The sequence below is a fragment of the Panthera uncia genome (genome assembly GCF_023721935.1).
Source record: "Panthera uncia isolate 11264 chromosome B3 unlocalized genomic scaffold, Puncia_PCG_1.0 HiC_scaffold_1, whole genome shotgun sequence".
In the NCBI taxonomy this organism is placed as follows: domain Eukaryota; kingdom Metazoa; phylum Chordata; class Mammalia; order Carnivora; family Felidae; genus Panthera; species Panthera uncia.
Window position 1 is genome coordinate 1,295,860 of NW_026057582.1, and position 11,351 is coordinate 1,307,210.

Consider the following 11,351-nt stretch of genomic DNA (forward strand, 5'->3'; position numbering starts at 1 on the left):
TCCAGTGAGACAGGCGGCCGCGTGAGCCGCCGTGTGAGACCCTGGAGGAGGTGCCTGGCCCGTTTAGGAAGCGTTCACGAGAGGCACCGAGTCCGAACCTGCCCTGGCCTGCAAGGGCTGGCTGTGGTGCAGGACACAGGGGCCGGGGACCAGGGTAAATGGCACCTGAGGGGTGCAACCCCCAAGGGCAGATCGGGACAGCTGGCCTCTTCAGCAGGAAATGGCCAGATAAAGAAGAGGTGTGGGGGACCCGTGCTGTAAGAAGGCACGGCAGCCCGCCCCCCGCACGCTCTGTGCGAGCTGGTCTGGACCCTGTTCAGACAGAACGGCTCCGAACATCCTCTGAGCAACCAGCAGATCTGGGACAGTGACGTCACATTTGGTGAAGTCAGGAAACACTGTTAATATTTTTAGGTGTGGAAATGGGACTGAGCCCGTAATTTACAAGATTCCGCATTGCTTAGAGGTTCACCCCGGGGAACTTAAACACCAAACAATCTGCTTTAAAATAACCCAGTGGGGGCTCGGGGGCCAAGCCTGTGGATGAGCAAGTCTGGCCTCAGGTGGATGAGCAAGTCTGGCCTCAGGTGGGTGACCAAAGCCGGGAGATGCGTCCGTGAGCCTGCCGGGAGCTGTTCTCTCTCGTGGAACCTGCTTCTGGACGCATTTGTAAAGCTCCACACTGAAGTCCTCAGAAACAGAAAACTAAAGAAACCTCTGTTGAGCAAAGAAAAGAGTAGACCGAGTTGGCCAGCGGTTTCCCGGTGATGCCGCAGGAGCCGGCTGGAGACCCCCGTACAGGAATTCTGGGGGGTCCCGACCCGCACACGCTGGGACCAAGGGAGGCAGGCTCCGGGCAGGGGAAGCCACTCCGAGACGGGGACCCTGTGGGCTCAGGAGGAGGAGGGCGCCCGGGGTTTCGTCTGGTCGGTGGGGGGCCAGTGTCCATGGCACCGACCCTCAGGAAGGCCCCCCGGGCGTCCTACAGGCCAGTGGGGAACCATGTGACATTCTGGCGCACATACTCACATGGTCACACACGGTCCTGCACTCACGGGCACGCGGGGTTTTACCAGTCGGGGTCCCTGCAGGAGACGGCAACCCACACAGGGCGACTGGAGGAGGCAGACGACAGGGTCCTTCACGGGAGGGGGCAGGGGGAAGGGAGGGCCACAGCCTCAGGGAAGGTCCCCCCCCCGCCCCCCGCACCAGCTACCGCTGTCACTGTCACCATACAAATCCGGGAGGGGACAGGGGTGTCAATGCCCCTGCCCTGCCTCACCCCTCCTCTCCACCTCCCTTCTCCCCTCCCTCCTCTCCCCTTCTCTTCCTCCCTCCCCCCTCCCTCCCCCTCCCTCCTCTCCCTGTCCAGGCCTGCCCAGGGCTGAACCCAAGGAAGCTGGAGGTCAGGAGCCCACAGGAGCCAGACAGACAGGGAGATGGGGTGGGGGGAGGTCGGGGGTCACCTGGACCTCCAGGTGCCTGGAACCAGGACCCACTTGTGTGCATTTTTTACAAAAATGTGACGCTGTTACACGGGCAGTTTTAAATTGGCTTTCCTCTGCCTGCACCCTCTCTGGCCCCGCGTGGACGGCTGCAGCGGGCCCCGGTGGCCTCGGTGCCCCGGAACACGTCACGGGCGTGTTCTCCGCCGCGGTCTGTCGCACGCTGGAAGGCACGCACACGTCCGAGCCGCTCCCGGGTGGTTTGGCTGCTGGAGGGGCCCTGAGAATTCGTGGGGCGGCGACACATGGCCCACCAAGCCGCTCCAGCCCCTCCTCCGCCCCCAGCTGACACCGTGCCCCTGCCGCCCTGGCCCAACCCCCGCCCCGAGCGGAGCCGTGTGTCCCATCAGGCATTGGAGCTGCGCCCAGCTGGCCCTTCTGGGGGAGACCCCACAGCAGGGCCCGGAGCGGGGGGGTCCAGGGCTGGGGGGCGGGCAGGGCGAGGCAGCAGCTGACCTCGTGGAGGCGGAAACTTCCAACAGCCGGGAAGAGGGGCTGGCGGTGGAGTCTGGGCACCAGCACTGCCGGCCCCTCCCGGACGCAGACCAGGGCCTGTCCTACCGAAGGCCAAGGCGCCGCAGGGGCCGGAAACTAGCGGTTCGGATGTCGCCAGGGGGACAGACGCGAGGTGCGTGGGTAGGAAGTCTGCTCTAGGCCCGGGAGCGCGAACTGATTTAGCCGTAATTCATAAAGCACAAACCTGGTTGCTATGTAATTAACTCGCAACGTAATGAGTAATAAAATACAATTATATTCCTGTAACACATTAAACTCCCGTGCTTTCTTAATCCAGTTCAAAGGCCCCGTGCGTGCTCCCGAGACATAGAGGGACCAGAAGAGGCGCTTCCCAAACACGTGGCCTGACACGGGCTCTCCGACCCCTGGGACCACGTTGCCCCGCCATCGAGGGCGGAGGGCGTGGAGCCTGCAGGGGCGCTCTGCGCGCACAGGGGCTGCGCGCATCCCGGGCGTCAGCAGGGACTTCTGGCCGAGGGGCAGGCAGACCCGTGCCCCCAGCGACTCCACGTCCAGGTGTCCACCAGCGCGAGGCGAACACGCGGAACGCGCAGCAGCCCTGTTCGCAGTTGCCCCGGAGTGGAGACCACGCACGTGTTGTGCACGGAGGGCTGGAAATACGATGCGGTCGGTCCACACGGTGGGACGTCATCCGGCCATAAGACGATGAAGCGCCAGCCCGTGCGCCCGCACGGACCTCCAACCGTGTGCTCCGTGAAAGAGGCCGGACACAAAAGACCACATGTTTACGGCTCTGTTCGCAGGAAAGGTCCGGAAGAGGCGAATCCAGAGACAGCAGATGGGTGGACGCCAGGGCTGGGGAGAGGGTGGGGAGACTGGGGTTCGGGGAGATCTCTCTCTGAGGTGTTGGAAGGGATGCAGACTGAGGGGGATGGTGGCGTCCGTGACTCCACGAGGAACCGCCGAACGGTGTGCTTCGAATGGGCGCGTTGGACGGTGTGCAAACTTCCTCTAAATAAAACCGCTTTACAGAAGGGCGGAGGGAGGGGTGGACGGGCTTCCGGGGTGCAGCAGAGGAGACCTGGGGGGCACAATGGTGTGTGTGGCGCCTCCTCCCTCCCCCGGCAGTCAGGGCAGGAAGCATGCGCTCAGCACTGACCTTGGGGCGCACCAGGGGGGCAGGGCCGGGCGACCAGCAGGCAGGTCACCCGCTCCGCTTCGATGCCGCCTGATGGGTGTCGCAGCCGGGGGCGGACCCCGCCCTCCGTCTGCACCTGCTCGTGTCCCAGCTGGACCCCTGGGCACAAATCCCCACTCCTCCACCGGCCACCGGCCTGACCCAGTGTGTCCGCGAGCCTTGGCGAGCCTCAGTCTCCCCATCCGTGACACGGAGATTCCCACGTCCTGCCAGGCAGGCTGTTAGGAGCCAGGGCCCTGCCGACCGGACAGAAACCGCCTCAGGCACTGATGGAAACAGACGCACCCCTTCCCCTTCCTGGTGACATTGGGGCCAGCTGTTAGAGTCACCACCGGGGAGGATGGACACACACCATTGCTTCTAGCCGCAGGCAGGAGGCGCTCCCCGCCTCCCGGAACAGATAGGACGAGCCGCAGTGACCCCCAAGCTCCCTTCTGGGTCAGTGGTGCGGGTGGGAGCCCCAGCCAGACAGGGGGCCTCGGAGGAGGGCCCGGGAGGGTGGGAGGCGTCCAGCCTGCAGAAGGACAGGAGGCCCGGGGGCAGCGGGGCGGGCAGCGGAGGGAGGCCCGGGCTGCGTTGTCTCGGGCCATCCAAGGGAGCTATTGATAAAACCTGCGGCTGGAAAACATCATCTTGCAAGGTCATTTTTACAAGAAAGTTGTGCTTCGTGGATTTATTGCTGTGTGCAGAGAGGATTTTAATTACCACGTTTTAAGAGGTGTTATTATCTCCGTGGCAGGCTCTGCGAAAAACACTCTTTGAGACCCAATCGCTGCTTCGTTGGCACAGAGCCTCCCGGGACTGGGAGCCGCCGCAAGCAGGGGTCTCCCTCCTCCTGCCTGCACGGGCCTGCCCCCAGACCCCCGACCCAGCTCGGAGGGGGCCAGAAAGCAAGCCCACCTCCCTGCCAGGGAAACGGGAGCCTCTGCTCGCACAGCCCGGTGGCAGGGACCCCACGCCCTCCCCGGGGGCCCATGGCTGGCATCTTCTCCCTCGATGTGGGGAGTCCCCAGCCCCCTGCTCCCTCCTCTGAGCTCCCCCTTCTACCAACAGGACTGTCACCTCCCACATGCTGGGCACTCTGCTCCTAAGGATGCAGCCTTGGGCCGGACAGGGTGGGCCCTGGGTCCCCTCGGCCAGTGGAGGAGAGGAACTCTGGTCGCTGGAGGGACGGGCACCGGGCAGAGGAGGAAACGGGCAGGGATGCCATTTCTTGCTTCTCCCCTGCTAGTAGCCATGCCAGGCAGAACCCCTTCCGCATACCCGGCTTTCAGATGGTTTTTTTTCTTATTTTTTTTATTTGCAATTAAAGATTATCCTTGACAAATGTCCCCTGTAAAAAGGCTTCACTAATTTAAAACCCATCCTTTTCTCCGAGCATTTTAAAGTGCGAGGAACCTGATGAATTCTAAAAGGTCCACAGCCAGCGGGGGGTGAGGTGGTGGGGAGTGATGGGTCTAGAGGGCTGGGTCTGTCTTACAGCCCCAGACTCCCCGCGCCTTCATGCCTCCTCCCTCTCAGGCTGCATCGGGGGAAGGGGTCTGAGACCATCTCTCAGCTGCGAGGCTAGGGCGAGGTGGGGCCCCCTCAGCCAGGAAGGCACCCCTCACCCCTGCTTGGGCACAGGTCGCTGCGTGAATGTGGAACGGTGCCCGAGGGCTGGGACTGAGTGGGAGCTGGAGGGCCAGGCTGGGAGACGGAGCAGGACAGGAGACAGCATCTGCGGGAAGCATGACAGCCTTCACTCAGACCTCACTTCCACTCGGGCTCCGGCGGGGGGCCGGCGGGGGCGGGGTGGGGGGAGCTGCAGATGGGGGGAGGGCCTCAGCTTTCAGCAGTCCTCAGGCGGCCCCAGGTGAGTGAGCCGGGCCTCCCCTAAAAGAGGAGGGAGATCCATGACGAAGGAGAAGAGAGGGACATTTGGTGGGTTGACATCAGAGTGGCTGAAGGAGCTGGAATTCAATCAGCACCATGGGCCCTGGTTCTGCACACGGGCCCCGGGTTCTGCACACGAGCTCTGGGTTCTGCACACGGGCCCCAGCGTTCTGCACACAAGCACCAGGTTACGCACACAGGCCCCGGGTTCTGCACACAGGCCCCAGGGTTCTGCACATGGGCCCCAGGGTTCTGCACATGGGCCCCTAGGTTCTGCACACAAGCCCCGGGGTCTGCACACAGGTCCCAGGTTCTCCACACGGGCCCCGAGTTCTGCATACAGGCCCTGAGTTCTGCACATGGGCCCCAGGTTGTGCACATTTCAACACTGAACCGCAGTCCTTATGCATGGTCACAAGAGGCTTATGACCTCTGTCATGTGCACCCAGAGCCCCCCCCCCCCCCACCCTGCTAGAAGCAGAACTGAGAGACTCCAGCCCCTGCTTTCCTCTCTAGGCTGGAGATGTTTCCAGAAGGAGTTCAGCTCTCAGGATGAGACTCTGACCCCCCTTCCGTGGCCCACTGTGCCTCTAAGGAGAGGGTACAGTGGGCAATGTTTGGGCTCAGTGTGGACTGGGAACCCTGGGGGAGCCCAGGACCCTTGGTCCACTCCTGGCCTCCCGCCCTGAAGAGCAGAGAGAAGGCGCCAGAACCCGGAAGGGAAGGGATGCTGGAGACAGGTGGACACACGGCCACGTGTGGCTCTCCAGTCCTGCTGGAGATCAGGCCCCGTAGCCGAGCCACTCCTCTCCAAAGGGGAGGCGGGGCTGGAAAGCACACATGGCCGTCTGGCTCAGCTGCCCTGGGCCTCAGTTTCCCCAGTTCTCTGACTTAACGGGGACACCGCCCACAAAGCAGCCCGCTGGTGCCCTCCCACAGCTGGGGTGGCAGACGGAGGCCACCAGAGATGAGGACGATGCTCCGAGGCCCTCGGGTGCCCGCCTGCGACAGGCAGGGCCGAACCCGTGGCGGGAGCTGGCCGGTGACTCAGGAGCCACTCTGATCGGCCCATCATCTACTTACACTGTGTAACCGTTTCTGTCGTGTCTGAACCAACAAAGGCTCTGGCCGCAGACAGCCGGGGAGCTCGCTGATGGCTCTTCCCTGAGTGTCGTGAACGCATGGGGACACAGGTGCAGGACCCAATGTGGGGGTGACAGTGTGCCCAGGCGGCAGCGGGCCCACCAAACCCGCTCACTGAGCTCCGTCTGTCCCATAAGTGCACATTCCAGGCATGAGAGGGAGGCCAGGACACGGAGCCCCTTCCCCACCCGGTGTCCATCTCTGGTCCTAAAGCAGCAAGTGAGGCCACCGACGAGGAGGCCGCCTGGCGGGGGCTGGCCACCCCAATGCCCCCACGGCGGGCAGCTGCACAGCCCAAGCCCGTCTATTCCCAACCCCCAGCTCCCAGCCCCGGATGGCCCTCCCACTCCTCAGAGAAGGGGCAGGGGGTTCAGGCCCTGCCTGAAGCCAGATGGGGAGTCAGGTCAGATGCCCTGTCCGCTCTCAGGGACCCAAGCCTGTGCCCGTCAGAATTAACCCTGAATTTCCAACCCAGAGGGCAAGTGCAGAGGAGGGACAGGTGGCCTTGGCCGGACGGGCGGCCGGCAACCCCACGTGCGCACACACACCTCCCTCCTAGCGCCCCACCTCCACCTGTCAGGCCCCATCACCTGGCCTGTCACTCAGCCTTTCCTTCGACCTGCAAGCCGCCTCCTGGCACACGGCGGTGCCTGTCGGATCACGGGGACACGGTGGCAGCGGCTGCCCCGCTGAGTGGCAGGGCCACCGGGGGGCAAGGGCGGGAGCTGGCAGCCCGCGGCTCTACAGGGACCGGGTGTCCTTGGTGAGTCCCAAGGACGGGGCAGAGCCTCCCGGCCTGGGGCAGCCAAAATGGAACAGGCCTCCAAAGAGCCGTCTGCTGACCCTCTCGGGGACGGAGCACTGCCTGTCCCAAATCCCGGCCCCTCGGTGAAGGCCCGTCCCCGGCCAACGACCACGAGCGAGCTGGAGGGGGAGGCCGGGTACGAAAGTCTGAGCCCTGAAAGACGGGCCCGGCTGCCCCCAGCCGGGGCCAAGGAGACCCCAGCCCCGCCGCCGGCCCCCAGGAAGGATGGGTTAGAAGAAGGTGGCCCCCACGTGGGGAGGCATTCAGCCAGGCAGGAGGGCAGAGGTGAGGTGAGCAAGGATGTAAGAGAGTCTGGATGTCCAGCGGCCCTCCTTCGGAACCGCACAAAATTCAAACCACGGGAGCCCTGGCTGCAGGGGGGACCCTCAGCCCGCTCCCCGGCCCTCCCACGCCCCAAAGCCAGCCGACCCTGCTTTTCCACAGCCTCCGGTGCCCGTAGCGCATGTCTGTGTCCACACCCGGACCAAATTTTGGGTGAGGGAGGCCATCCATATGATCAAGGCGCCGCAACACAGGCCCAGGACGTGGCGGCAAAGACTGGGCGTGGGCGACGTTGCCCGGGCCTGGCCTGCCGGCCGGAGACAGGCTAGAGGGCTTGCAGCCAGACGCTGGAGTGGGCTGCACTGAAGCTGGCTCAGTGTAGACTTCCAGTTTCTCAAAAACGCTCTTCCAAATAGAAGGAACCGCAGAGACACGGGCGGCCCCCGGGCCCCCCTTCAGGTGGGCGAGGTGCGTGGGTGGCCCAGCGGGGGGCGAGGGGCTCCCACGCCGGCTGTCACGGGGACTCCCCTTACAGTCCAAAGCTTGAGAAGCCAGACCGAGCGAGCGGATTCCAGATTCTGACACCAGCGCTCGCATCTGGGGGGGCGGGGGGGGGGGGGGGGCAGAGGGGCCGCGCCCCGTGACAGCCACCGTCCAGGTGCCACGGCTGCGGGGAGGACTCGTGGCCGGCCCAGGGCGTGCAGGCCCCGCCCGGCCGCGCTCACGCTCAGGGACCTCGCCGCGTTCCTCTTTGTCTCCACCCAATCTCCTCATCAGAGCGGTTCTTTTTATTTTTCAATTTGCTTTGCAAATAACCCTGAATTAAAAACCATATATATCTATTTTTAAAAACCCGGTCTTTTACTGCCTTAATTAAATTTCCACAAGATATTTTTCCCTAGGAAAATTCAATTAGCTTCTAATTTTAGTCATCTAAAAGGCACTGGTGCTTTGAGTATTCGATTTTTAATTTAAGCCCTTCATAGGGCATTGTAATTAAAACGTCTGAGGTAGGTGCCGCAGCACGGCCAGGCTGTTCCGTGGCAGAGTGAGCCCCCCCCTCCCGTGGCCGGGGCTGGGTGGGCAGGGGGCCACCGATGAGGCTTCCACAGGCAGCTAGGACCACGCTGGCCACCGCTCCGGTCCCTTCACCCGAGCGGCCCCACAGGACACCCAGTTCCATTCTCGGCTGGGTCTGGGTGGGCACAGAATGCCCGAGAAGGGCCAGCTCGAGAGTCCTCAGGGGCCGAGGGCCCGCCCGGGCTCTGAGGGGTTGGGGTCCGACCGGCAGCCCCCACGTACATCAGCCCACCCCTCCCCTGTGGAGACGGTGGGTGCAGAACTTCAGCTCCTTGCCGGACACTGAGGGTCCGGCGCGCGGCGGGTGGTAACCCCGTGCCGGTCTGTCCCGTGGCTCCAGGGCTCTGTCCCAGAGTCTCGGGGGCCCCACCGTGGAGGCTCACCTCAGCGTGGTGCCTGGACACTCACCGAGTGTGACCCCGAGAACCTAGCAGACCCCACAGCCCGTCTCCCACACCCCAGCCGGGATGGAGATCCCCGGAGGGGCAGAGGCAGACGCAGCCCGGACGATCATAGAAGGGGGGTCCCCGAGCCTCCCAGTCCCAGGTCCCCTGCGTGATCCCTTCCCTTATTTCTTTCTCTTATGAACGCCCCGTTGCTCTAGCAACATTGGTTTAAAGGCTGTTTTTCCTCCATTGAAGAGTTCTTGCACTTCTGTCAGAAATCACCTGGGCACACGGGTCTGGGTCTGTTTCTGGGTTCTCTGTTCTGTTCCATTGATCGATCCGTTTGTCTCTTTGCCAGTGCTACAGGCTTCATTAAAGTGGCCGTCTAAAAAGTCCTGAAATCTGGCCGACCGACTCCTCAATTCTCCTTTTTCAAAAATTTTTCAGCTATTTTAGCTCCTGTGTATAATTTTATAATTGTCTCATCTGTAGCACAAAAAATCTTGCTCAGAATTTGACAAGATTCGCGTTAAACCTTCACATCAGCTTGGGGAGAATTGACGCCTGTTACCGCGTTGAATCTTCCAACCTACGAACGCAGTTATTCTCTCCATTTATCGAGATCTTCCTTGACTCTTTGCACTAGCATTTTGTAGTCCTATACATGTTTTGTTATATTTACATCTAAATATTGCACTTTTTGAGTGACTGTAAATGTTGGTATATCTTTAATTTCAGTGTCCACGTGTTCATTGCCAGGATATAGAAATACAACTGGTCGTTACCTTGTATACTGCAACCTTGCTGATTCCTATATTAGTTCCGCAAGTGTTTTGTAGATTCATCGGGGTGGTCTGTGTAAACAGTAACGCCACCTGCAAGCGGGGATAATCTTCTTTCTTACAGATCCCTGTGCTGTTTATTTCCTATTCTTGCCTTGTTGCATTGGCTAGAACCCCAACACCATGTTGAACAGAGTGGCAAGAGCAGACACCCTTGACCTGTTCCCAACCTTGAAGGAAAGAATTTAGTACTAATTATACACTTGTTATAACATTAGATATAGTGTTAGTGGTAGCTTTTTTATAAACGCTCTTCATCAAGGTGAGAAAAGTCCCCCACTGCCATTTTGCTAAGAGTTTATCATGAATGGGTGTTGAATTTTGTCAACTGATTTTTCTTCACAGATTGATATCATCATATGATTTTTTCCCTTTTAGCCTGTTAAGACAGTAGATCACACTGACTGATTTTCAAATATGAGACCAGCTTCCCATCTCCTTTGGTCATGGTGAATAATTCTTTTTATATTTTGCTGACTCTTCTTCGCCAGAATTTTGTTAAGGATTTTGTGTCTCTATTTATAAGGGATGTAAGTTTGCAGTTTTCTTTTTTTGTACTGACTGTGGTTTAAATAAATTGGGAAGGGTTCCCCCTTCTGTTTTCTGGAGAAGATTTTGCAGAATCGATGCCAATTATTCTTGAATTCTTTGTTACAATTCTCCACTGAAACCATATGGACTTAGAGATGTGGGGGTTTTTTGGTGAGTTTTACATTATTATTCAATTTTCTTAATAGTTGTAGGGCTATTCAAATGACCCATTTCTTATTGGGTGAGTGGTGGTAGTTTGTGTTTTTTTTTTAGGAAGTGGTCCATTTCGAACTAAGTTGTCAAATTTATGTAGACTTGTTCATGCCATTCCTTTATTGTCCTTTTGATGTCCTCAGTCTGTAGTGATGTCCCTGCTTTGTCCCCGACATTGGTAACCTGTGTCTTTATTTCTTCCGTGTTGCTCTTACTAGAGGGTTGTCCATACTCTTGATCTTTTCTAAGAACACCTCATTGTTTCATTGGTTTTCTCTATTGTTTTTGTTTTCAATTTTATTTCATTCTACTCATTTGCTTAGCTCGGCTTGGTTTGCGTTTCTTTTTTCTAGATTTTTGAGGCAGGAGTTTATATTATTGACTTGAGACATTTCCTCTTTTCTGATGTATGCATTTGACGATAAATTTCCCTCCCAGCACTGCTTTCACTGTGTCCCACAATCTTTGATACGTTGTGTTTCATTTTCACTTAGTGCCCCCTGCACCCGGAGCCTCCTCTTGCTGTCCCGCGGCCCCCTCTGCCCTGCAGCCACACCAGTGTCCTTTAGCCCTTGGCACTTATCCTGCTTCCTCCCGCCTCAGGACCTTTGCACTCACTGTGCCTCTGCCTGGCATACTCTAACCCCCCTCCCCACCCCGGCCCCATCTCAGTCCCAAAGTCGCTTCCACGGCCACATCCTAGTACTGCTGAGTGAGATGGCTTTGGGGTGGTTTGTTACCCTGAGGACGGACAGACCTGGGGGCACCCCGGTCACTTCCTGCCCCTCTGCACACTCTCCCTCCCACGAATCACACAGGGCTGCTGGGCCCAGAAGCTTCCTGTGGAGCTGTGTCACGTGGAGGGATGAAAGCCACGGCCATGCCCACGCTGCCCTCACCCCACGCCCACAGCCGACACCAGAGCTGCCAAGTAGCCAGGACGCAGCTCCCTGGGGCTGGTGGAGCTGGCGGGGGCGCCTCGGCCATGGTGCAGCCCCTCACGCCTCACCCAGC